General features: G+C 48.5%; 2 non-coding genes across 2 annotated transcripts; both read left to right on the top strand.

Annotated features, from left to right (window-relative positions):
- Positions 1-416: 416 nt before the first annotated feature.
- Positions 417-488, top strand: TRNAD-GUC (transfer RNA aspartic acid (anticodon GUC)). The gene has a single exon. It is a non-coding gene; the product is annotated as a tRNA-Asp (tRNA).
- Positions 489-11,003: 10,515 nt separating this feature from the next.
- Positions 11,004-11,075, top strand: TRNAD-GUC (transfer RNA aspartic acid (anticodon GUC)). Its single transcript has one exon. It is a non-coding gene; the product is annotated as a tRNA-Asp (tRNA).
- The last annotated feature ends 242 nt before the right edge of the window (positions 11,076-11,317 follow it).

Raw genomic sequence — 11,317 nt, 5'->3', positions numbered from 1 at the left:
GGGATGTGCTCCAGCGCACAATCAAAAAAGATTTCCCCCTAGATGCGTATGGGATTCGCTACTTGCCAATAGAAAGAGATGATGGTACCCCATTCGATGTGATCATGCTTATGGCCCTGCATAGCATTTGAAAATGTAGAATGGCGGTAAGGCACACCGATCTCGATGCAAGAGCGGCTCGCCAGTATTTCAAAGAAAGCACACTGAACTTTGTGGAGGAACAAAACTTGGTGGAGTGCATCCCAGAGTGGTTGCCATTTGTGGAATTATTATTTGCGATAAGAGAATTTTAGCACAAGCGCAGCCGCACAAGTTCTGCGGTCGGTTTTAACATATTGTGAGTGTGCCATTTGATCATTTGTGAATGTGTATTTTTTATCCGGGCCAATGACCGGCAATAAAGGAAAAAAAAGAACTCCTCGTTAGTATAGTGGCCAGTATCTCCGCTTGTCACGCGGGAGACCGGGGTTCGATTCCCCGACGGGGAGTAATGTTTTTACTACTTTTTTTTAGACACACGTAGGTGCGCCCGCGACAATTATCTGCAGTATCTGTTTGTATCTTTCGCGCGCTTGCGAGTAAGGTTGTGCGAAAGCTTTTGCGCTTTTATTCCCATCGTACACTAAGAGGCTATAAGGACAAGCGCCCAGTTGGAAGTTTGCGCTTATCGGTGTCGCCTCTTTAGTGTCCCGTGTCCACTCTTGCGCTAGTCACTGCAGCATGGAATACAAACTAGCCCGGTCTCACACCCTGCGACGACACAGGGAAAGTTTGCTGAATTATTGGGTCGTGACTTTTGTGTCAAGGTTAAAAACCAACATATCCATGTATATGTCTTAATGCTTAAGCACATCTAGATGTGCAGCTGTGGCGGTAGCCCATGACTGCGCATTGCAATGTCGCTAGTGAAATAATTGTGTGCACCTTAACGAATTCGATACGTGAAAATCAAAATCCGTCCGCGACGGCGTCTCTAGTAAACGCTGTGCGATGTTCGGACGTTAACAATGCGTGCCGACTGACGAAAGGCTGCCACGAAGAGCTTCTGACGGTTGGCCTAGCTTCTTTACTACGTAGAATCAAAAGAAAAAGAAAAAATAACAAGAAGAAAAAAAAAGAACCGTATCAAAAGCCCAGAATCAACCATTGCTCGTCGCGACTAAACGCTCTTAGGATGACGAGTAATTTCCATGCGACGAGCGGCTACGCTTTATCAAGAACACTGATAACGCCGGCGGGACATGCATTGTGGCGAAGTTGAATGCGCAGGGAAAGCTTTTAATTATATTATTTTTGTTTTGTTGACGTCATCACGCGTCACCGCAGGAAGTTTGAAAAGCTTAAGGTCAGTACGCCACGTGGTGGCACTCACGCGAACTAAACCCTTGTGTCCAGAAAAGCTGGATACGATAGTGGATTCTACTTCCGGCTACCGTTCGGTGCGGACGCAGAATGCCTTGCTCCATTGGGGCGGTGTTTGCGGCTCAGACGAGCCGCGGTCACAGGAATGCTGCTATGGATAGCCAGGACTACCAAGTTATTTTGCCGCCTCTGCCTACAGGACCATGCGTGGCCAACACGCTCTTTTTTCACGGAGACGTAAAGGCAAGGCCCTACCGAGTCGAAGATTTTCGAGACACGCTGGTTCGTCTGGGTCTGCTTCCCGAGGTTGACGCCTTGGGGGCTTTCTAGATGAACCACGTGTGGGCGGTTACTTTCAGAAGCCCAGATGCTATGAAGAAAATGCTGGCCCTTGGAGACATTACGGTTAAGGAGCGTCGCTGCCTGGTGGTTAACCCAGCCAGCCAGGATGTGCGGCTTAAGCTCTACTGGCCCCTTCACAACGTGCAAGATGACGACGTCCGCGCCGCGCTCGCGCGTTTTGGGAAGGTTACGGAGGTCTTCAGGGAACGCTGGCGTGTGCAACGCATCACCGATAAAGGTTCGTCAACCCGCATCGTATCGATGAAGCTGAAACCCGGAGTTACCATAGACGACCTCCCGCATCAACTTCGGGTCGCCGGCATCATGACACTGCTGCTTGCGCCTGGGCGTGCCCCGCTCTGCCTGAGGTGTAATCGCACAGGTCATATCAGGCGAGAGTGTCGCCTACCGCGCTGTGCTTTGTGTCGACGCGTCGGGCACGACGAAAGCTCGCGCGTGCAAACGTACGCGAATGTGGCGGGACCATCCAAAAGTGATGAAGTCATCCAGGAGCACACAATGGACGCATTCGATGCTGAAGAGACGGCTGGAAAAGGTGGCGTGGTGCAACGTCCTGATCCAAAGGAAGGCACCCGTGAACCAGCGAAGAAAGCGGACACCAAAGAATTAGAGGAGAAGCCCGCTCGAGCTAAAGAAAAAGAGCAGCACGCGGAAAATAATGACAAGAACAAGACAAGCAACGTGCCTGCGGAATCGCTCGGACAATCTCCGAGTCCCATGGACACGACGGAGCCCCTTAAAGGAGCGGGCCCGGTAAAGCGTCCACTCGAAGCTAACGAGAAAAAGGACGGAGGATCAACTGGATCAAGCCACGAGGAACCGCTTGCGAAAACACCGAGTGGCCGTCGGTCAAGCTTCAAGCCGACGCCTAATACCCCACCTGGCAGGAAAGGGCCAGCGTCGGGACCGACGTGAGCCCCCAGCAAGTGTTCGCAGTATGTGTGAGTACTGAGGTGGGGGAGGGGAGGATGTAAAATCTGACGTCGCATTCGAACAAAGTGAGTGTCAGTAGTCTGTTTAAGAAGGACTTTAGTCTCACGCGCCGGCTCACATTACCATGAAAATACGTCTGGACACAGCCTTACGATTTGGTACAATTATTGTCCGAGGCCTTGCAGGAAGGCGCAAGCAATATCAGCTTTGTCGCCTGCTCATGAAAAAGAATCTTGATGTAATCGGTGTACAAGAAACAAAAGTCGATAGTGAAGAAGGGACAGATCAAATGTTGCAATCATTTAGGTCACGTTTTTACGTGTGTGTTTCGCACGCATGCGGTACTTCAGGTGGTTGTGCGCTTTTTCTGAGAAGCGCTATAGGCCTCTCAGTAGAAACTGCGTTCACAGACGATAGAGGGCGGCTTATTGTTTCTAATTTATGTTTCTGTGATATTAAGTGGCGCGTCATTTGCTTGTATGCGCCTAACAAGGTGAACGACCGAAAGAATTTCTTTGAAAGTGTTGAAAACCATTTGCAGTGTGATCGAATTGTTGTGATGATGGGTGATTTCAATTGCGTCTGTAATGTAAAAGACAGAGTGGGAAACCCATGGCACCTATTCATGATGCAAGTGTGCAGACTTTGAACGTAGCGATGGAAAAATACAATTTAGGGGATGTTGGGGATGTGACGTCCAATGCAGAGACGCCACCATTCACCCACTATCAGCGAAATAGTCAAGCCAGGTTGGATCGCCCCTACGTTTCAGCGGATATAATACCATTGTGGTTTCTATATGAAGTTTCCTTTACCGATCACAGCTTAGTCAACTTTGTAGTTGGTCCGAAAAAGCCGACCAGTTTTAACTGGGAGTTGTGGAAATTTAACTTTAAGCTCTTAGAAGATGAATTATTTTTGATGGGTGTTCATGATAGCCTTCACGGATGGTTCGAGACAGAACGCAAAAGTTATGCAGAAGCGTGGGAGAATTTCAATCAAGACGTTAAAATGTTAGCCATAGAGAGGTCTGGTGCCTTGCGCCGAGAGGAAAAGAAAAAAGAATTAGAAATGCAAAATAATTTAAATTTTTATTTAAGTGTTGAGAATGTCAGTCCCAGAAAGTATACGAAGGAAATAAAAGAAATTAAATCCCAGTTAGAACTAGTCGAAGCTGAAAGATACAAAGGGGCCGTCGTACGCGCACGCGCAGAAAAGTTATGGTGCGGAGAACAGCCGACAAACCGCTCACTCGGGGACGAACGAGCTTATGCCTCGCGGAACAAGATAACAGCCGTAACATACGGCAGTGAGGTTGTACGAGATAAAGAAACAATAAGACAGGCCTTTTATGAGCATTACTGCGAACTACTAGGGCAAGAACGCATTCGCGATGAAGGATTCGATACTGAATTCCTGTCGCTATTGCCAAGCCTTGAAAGGGAAGTAACTGAAAGGCTCGCAGAACTGATTACTTTAGAAGAAATAAAATGGGCGATCGACTCACTAAGTTCCGGAAGAACGCCAGGGCCAGACGGTCTCAGCGCCGCTTTCTACCAAGCTTCTAAGCAAGACATAGCCACTGCCCTTCATAAAGTAATTGCGGAAGCGTATGAGAACTGCGTGCTGCCCCCTTCTTTTCGTCAGAGTCACACGGTGTTGATACCGAAGTCCGACGACCCTCATGTACTACTGTCGACAGGGGCGTACCGCCCGATAAGTCTCACAAGCACAGATTATAAAATATACACGAAGGTTCTTGCACGCAGACTCCAAAATGTGATACAGCAATTAGTAGGGTCGCACCAGACAAGTGGCATAACAGGACGATTCATTGTCACCAATATACATGTAGCGAGAACAATACTGGAAAGTTGTGACGCCTTCTCAGAAAAGGTAGCACTGTTGCAACTTGATCTTGAAAAAGCGCTTGACAGAGTGGCACATGAAATCCTTTTTCTTGTTTTAAAACATGCCAAGATAGGTTCTGTTCTTTTGCAAGGTGTTAAAATGTGCTACGCTGGCGTATCTACGAAACTAATAGTTAACAAACAGCCTACGGCTATGATAGAAATTAAGTCAGCACTCCGCCAAGGATGCGCCTTATCGTCTCTACTTTTTGCATTGTACGTTGAGCCATTTTGCTTAAAGGTTATTAGTAGTAATAACATAAGGGGATTTGCAATGGACTCCAGAGAAGTTAAAACCTTCGCGAACGCAGACGATATCGCCATATTCTGTCGAGACAAGCAAAGCATCTCTAATGCAGTAGAAGTGGCGAACAGATTCTGCAAGGTGACCGGAAGTGCGATAAACTGGAGTAAGTCATTCGGCATCTGGCATGGTAATTGGAAAGATAAAACAGAATTTTTCGGAAATATGCAGTGGACCACGACCCCTGCGCGGTACCTTGGGGTACCTCTGCAATATTATCATGATACAAAAGACTATTGGCAAGAAGAACTAGTGCAAGTTAAAGTTAAAACAACGAAGTAAGGAGGTAGAAATTTATCGATCTTCGCGAGATCAGCCGTATGCAATGTTTTCCTTCTTGCAAAAATCTGGTATGTACTGCAAGCACTGTGCATGTCAAGAATGACCATCCAAAAGATACACAGAGCATGCGCTGTTTTTATATGGGGATCCACATGGGAGAGAACGAGCCGCACTAATTTTTGTCGGTCGGTGAAGTCAGGAGGCCTTCGTTTGGCGCATTTGTTTTTTAGGCACGTTGTCTCAAGATTTCTTTTTTTACGAGATCAGAAGGATCCCTTCTTGCGAACAGTGTGCCCAACTACGTTTACGAAATGCGTTACCTCAATTTATCGTAACCTCAAGAACGGCAAATGGCGCAAGTCTCCGCGGATTTTTACGGGTGGTAGCTTGGTCCGTAGAATTCTTGCATGCTCGCTTTTCATTTGATTATCTTGCTATTGTTGCAAGCAAAAAATTGTATACGGACCTCGTTGACGTTTGTATGCCTGTTCCTATGTACCGATCTATGTATTCACCAAGCACAGGAGCAGATGTATTGAAGCGAGTGAAACGGATGCCAGTGCGATCTGGGGTTAAAACGTTTTCTTCCAATTGCATACTGGAACTCTTCCCGTGAAACCTTGGCTACAAGAATCCCATCCCATCATGTATATAGTGCTTTAACTGACGCCTGCCATGTCTCCTCGTTAGTATAGTGGTCGTGGTGCAGTGATTCTGCTTCCAGCTCCCGAGCTGAACGGATCGCCGGATCATGGGCTCCAATGGAGCGACATATGCGGCTGTTTGCCGCGGCAGCAGGCTTTCGACAGAAAAAGATAAGGATTACCAGATAATTTAGCCTCGGCTACCTACAGGAGGTACTGTTTTAAACACAGTTTTTTTTGCACGGCGACGCTCGTGTTCGCCCGTTTCGTGTAGAAGATTTTCGAGACGCACTTCAAGCTGTTGGTATGCTCTCTGGCGTCGTCGCCCTTGGAGCATACCAAATCAACCATGTATGGGCTGTGACGATGAAGGCAGCCGAGGCTGCCCAAAAGCTGGCGGCCCTGAAGGAGCTGCAGGTGAAGGGGCGTCGCTGCCTGGTCATCGACCCCAAGGAACAACAGGTGAAGCTTCGTATCCACTGGCTTCTGCATGGGGTGGACGACGAAGACGTGAAGACCGCGCTGACCTCCTTCGGCAAAGTGACGGAAGTGACCCGGGAGCGCTGGCGAGTGGATGGCGTTTCCGACAAGGGCTCGACGACCCGAGCAGTGCTGCTGCAGCTGAAGGCTGGAATGAAAGTCGACGACCTGCCCCACCAGATCTGCGTCGCCGGCGAGCTTGCGCTGGTCGTAGCCCCTGGTCGTCCCATGCAGTGCCTGCGCTGCCGGGGCTCTGGCCACGTTCGTCGTGAATGCAAGGTTCCCCGTTGCTCGCGGTGCAGGCTTTTTGGACACAACGACGCGGACTGTGCGCGTTCATACGCAGTAGCCGCGGGTTCGGCGGAGAGCGAGCCGTCGACGTTAGACCATGTGCTGGACGTGACCGAGGCGGAGGAAGCGGCCACGGGAGCTGGAAAAGGCAAAGTGGCGGCAGAAACCGGCGCGACGACCAAGCAGGCCGAATTAGGAAGGAATAATATCCCTCCCCCCAAGGAACCAGCAGCTACAGTCGAGACCGTGAAGACGGCCCCGCAAGAAAATTAGAGCCACACCAGCCAGCTACGGAAGCAACGCAGGCAGAGGCGGACGACAACGCGACCCCTGCTAGCGTCCGCGTCGAATCCGTCTCGGCACCGGTCAAGAGATCCCTGCAGCACGAAGAGAAAGTCGACGGAAAGGCCGGCGGTGACTCCGAGGCACCACCCGCTAAGACGCTACCCGGAAGGCGCTCCACCCTCAAGCCTAATCCGAACCTGGAGACTGACCGTAGGCTTACCCCGAAGCCGACCAAAGAGGAACCCGGGCGACGGCCACCGGATGGCCACGGAGGCGTCTAGCGGTCAGCTAGACCTTAAGGTGAGCACCATGCTCCGGGCCTTCTCCCCTCGGGTTTTCATCAATAATGGCTACCAACCCGTCGCTTAGCCTCGGCGCGCTAAACGTTCGAGGTCTGGCCGCCAAAAGGAAACAGAGTCAGGTTTACAGACTACTAGTGGACCACGACCTCGACGTTTTAGTCGTGCAAGAAACGAAGGTAGACGGCGAGGAGGAGACCGGGAGCATGGTGCAAAGGTTCACGTATAACTACTATACGGTAGTGAGCCACGCCTTAGGGACTTCGGCAGGGTGTGTGCTGTTCGTGAGGAAGCTCCCTGGTCTTGTCATAGATGGTTACTTCTCCTGTACTTCTGGTCGACTTGTCTTTTGTGACTTCAGCTATTGTAATGTCCAATGGCGCGTGTTTTGCATTTATGCGCCTAATACTGTGCAAGAGAGGGCAAATTTCTTTTTGAGTTTAAAGCATCATTTACATGTGCAAAAAATGATAGCCTGTGTAGGCGACTTCAACTGCTTATTGAAAGCTGAGGATAGGTCTACGCGTCGCGTGGTTTGTGACAAAAGTAGGCATATCCTGGCGGAGATTACACATGAATTCGAATTAGAAGATATCGCAGAGTGTTTTCGCGGTCGCGGAGACGTAAGCTACATTCATTTTCGGGGCACAAGTCACGCACGCTTATTCCGTATCTATCTTTCATATGACGTAGTTGAAAAATGCCAGTGCTACACAGTTACGGCCATATCATATTCTGACCACTGCCTGGTAAAATGCACGGTGGGCAGGAAGAAAGAACGAAACAAGTTCGTCTGGGAACTATGAAAATTGAATGCAGAGCTGTTACGGGATGAAACGTTTAACGAAAATGTAGTGGCTGCTCTGAATTCTTTTGGAACAGACAGTTCTATGAAATTTGGTGAGGAATGGGAGTTGCTGAAACAAAGCATTAAATTGAAGGCAATCGAAACAAGTAGCGTACTGCGATATGAACAAAAGGCCAGAGAAAAGGATTTAACAACATTGCTAGAAAAATTTGCGAAGCTTGAATGCATGCAACCTGGCGCCTGCCAACAAGATATGCGCGCCGTTAAGAAGAAGCTCGAGGTATTCGACGAAGAGCGCTTCCGAGGTGCGCTAGTGCTCGCCAGAGCAGAAAGGCTATCATGCGGGGAAACGCCAACGAAAAGAGCACTGGGGCTAGAAAAAAGGCACTCGAGACGTAAGCAGATTGAGGCTATCGAATATGAAGGGGTGGTATTAACGGATAACAATAATATAGGGGGTGCTTTCTTTGAGCATTACAAAGAACTTTTCGCATTCAGGCCTGTCAACATGCACGATTTCAAGAAATTATTTTTGCAATGAATCCCACAGCTGTCGAGTGAGGTTAAAGAAACCTTAGAACGACCATTAACAGAACATGAAGTGATGAAAGCCAACGAAGACCTGAATCCTGTGAAGTCGCCAGGTCTAGACGGTCTTTGTGCCGCTTGGTGCAAATCGTTCAAAAGCCACCTAGCTCCTATCTTAACAGCAGTTTTCAATGAAGCATATGAACTGAAAATACTTCCACCATCGTTTGGCCAGTCCCATACAGTACTAATACCGAAAACAGAAGAGACCGAAAAGCTCAAGCAACTTTCCTCCTACCGACCCATAGCGCTTACTAACTGCGACTACAAAATATTGATGAAGGTGTTGGCACGACAGGTCCAGTCAGTTATTCAGGAAGTAGTTGGCCCACACCAGACGTGTGGTATTCGTGGAAGAACCATTTTCACTAACATCCATAATATGAAGTGTGTGCTGTAGTGCTGTGACGCCATGTGCGATGCAGTAGCCATCCTCCAGCTAGACTTGGAGAAGGCATTTGATTGTGTTTCTCACGACATATTGCTTACCACCCTTGAACACGTTAATTTTGGCCACATAATCACTGAAGGGGTGACCATGGCGTACCGGAGCTGCTATACCAGATTTATAGTTAATCAGATGTTGGGGGCCCCCATTAACGTGAAGTGCTCCGTTCGCCAGGGTTGTCCACTCAGTACACTCCTGTTTTGTGTCTACATAGAAACGCTATGTCTGGCCATCATCGAAAATGAATGTATTAAGGGGTTTAGTCTTCAATCAGCAGAAGTGAAGCTACTGGCATACGCTAACGATGTGGCTGTGTGCTGTAAAGACAAACAAAGTGTATTGAATACTGTTGATATCGTCAAAAAAATTGGTAACGTCACTAACAGCTACGTTAACTGGCAGAAATGTTTGGGGTTTTGGCATGGAAGATGGGCGTCTACACCAGACCACTTTTCGAGCGTAAACTGGGTCACGACGCCAGTTAAGTACCTTGGAGCCCCCCTTGATGCCTACAACGACAGTAGCGAGTACTGGAAGGAGCGGACAAAAGAACTAAAAGAAAAAGCCGACCGATGGAACGCCGTTCACTTGTCAATGTTCGCGAGAGCTACAGCGGGCAACATGTTTCTCGTGTCAAAGATCTGGTACGTAATGCAGGTCCTACAGTGCTCTCGTATTAATGTGCAGAAACTGCACCGCGTGTTCGCTGTATTCGTGTGGGCATCGAGCTGGGAGCGATGCAGCCGAGATAATCTCTTCCGACGTGTGAAGGATGGTGGTCTGGGGTTGGCGCACCTTTTCTTGCGTCAACTGGTGAATATATTCTTCTTCTTTCGAGATACAAACGAACCATTTCTGCGCACGGTGATCCAAATGAGGCTGTCAAGATCACTTCCCAAATTCGTTGTAGGTACCGAAATAATGCCAGGACCAGTCCGTGGTTTCTTTCGGGAAATAGTTCAGAGTGTTTTCTTCTTGCGTGTTCGTTTTTCAAGTGCATATTTGTGGAGTGTAAAACGGAAAAAGTTATATCGTGATTTATTGACAGTGTTGTGCTGGTACCTATGTACAGAGCCCCGTACAGTGGAGGCCCAGGCCTAGATGTATTGAAAAGGGTGAAAAAGATGCCAGTTCAACCAGCCACTAAATCGTTCTTTTTTAAATTACACACCGGTACTCTACCTGTTAAAATCTTCCTTGAACAACGTGGGTTCTACATGCCATGGGGAACCCACTGCCATATATGTAAAAAAACAGAAAGCATAGATCATGTCTTCATCCACTGTTGGGAAGGGGTCTTTTTCTGGGACGTGTTACAAAGGACTCTAAAAAAGGAGCTACCTATAGATCCCCACGGAATCAGGTTTCTGCCAGTATATGACGACGAGGGTTTCCCGTACGACCTGATCATGCTTACGGGCCTCCACTGTTTATGGCGCGCAAGGATGGCGGGTTACCATTGTGACCCGGATGCCCGAACGGCGCGTCTGTACTTTTGTGAATCCATGCAACGGTATGTGGAAGTGATGAAGTTGCAACAGCCTGTTCCTGAGTGGCTGTCGAGGGTTGAACCCCTTACAGCACTAAAGGAATTTTAATCCGACAACGTCGTGCCACAGTAGCGGACGGCAGCGAATGTAATTATTACTGTTCTTTGTTCCGTTTGTGTATTCATTCCTTTTTGCTTCTTTGGTCTTTGTTTATCTCATTTAGGAATTTGTGTTGTGATATGTCGAGGACTGGCAATAAAGAAAAAAAAATAGTATAGCGGCCAGTATCCCCGCCTGTCACGCGGGAGACCGGGGTTCGATTCCCCGACGGGGAGTAATGTTTTTACTTCTTCTTTTTTTCTTTTCGTTTTTTTTAGACACACGTAGGTGCACCCGCGACCATTATCTGCAGTATCTGTATCTCTCTTTCGCGCGCTTGCAAACGAAGTTGTGCGAAAACTTTTGCACTTTTATTCCCATCGTGTATATAGTGCTTTAACTGACGCCTCCCTTGTCTCCTCGTTAGTATAGTGGCCAGTATCCCCGCCTGTCACGCGGGAGACCGGGGTTCGATTCCCCGACGAGGAGTAATGTTTTTTACTTCTTTTTTTTTAGACACACGTAGGTGCGCCCGCGACAATTATCTGCAGTATCTGTCTGTATCTTTCGCGTGCTTGCGAGTAAGGTTGTGCGAACACGTTTGCGCTTTTATTCCCATCGTGTATACACCAGAACGCCGTGAATTCTAAGCGCGCCGCCATATTGATGAGCGCCGGTCGCGCCATCTATCCCAAGCGCCGCGAAGTAGCAGGCCTGGGCTGCCACGCTGG

The sequence above is a fragment of the Dermacentor andersoni genome, chromosome 4, assembly GCF_023375885.2.
Source record: "Dermacentor andersoni chromosome 4, qqDerAnde1_hic_scaffold, whole genome shotgun sequence".
NCBI classification, from domain to species: Eukaryota; Metazoa; Arthropoda; class Arachnida; order Ixodida; family Ixodidae; genus Dermacentor; species Dermacentor andersoni.
Note: the sequence above shows the minus strand (reverse complement) of the source record. Positions and strands in the feature narration are given on the sequence as shown.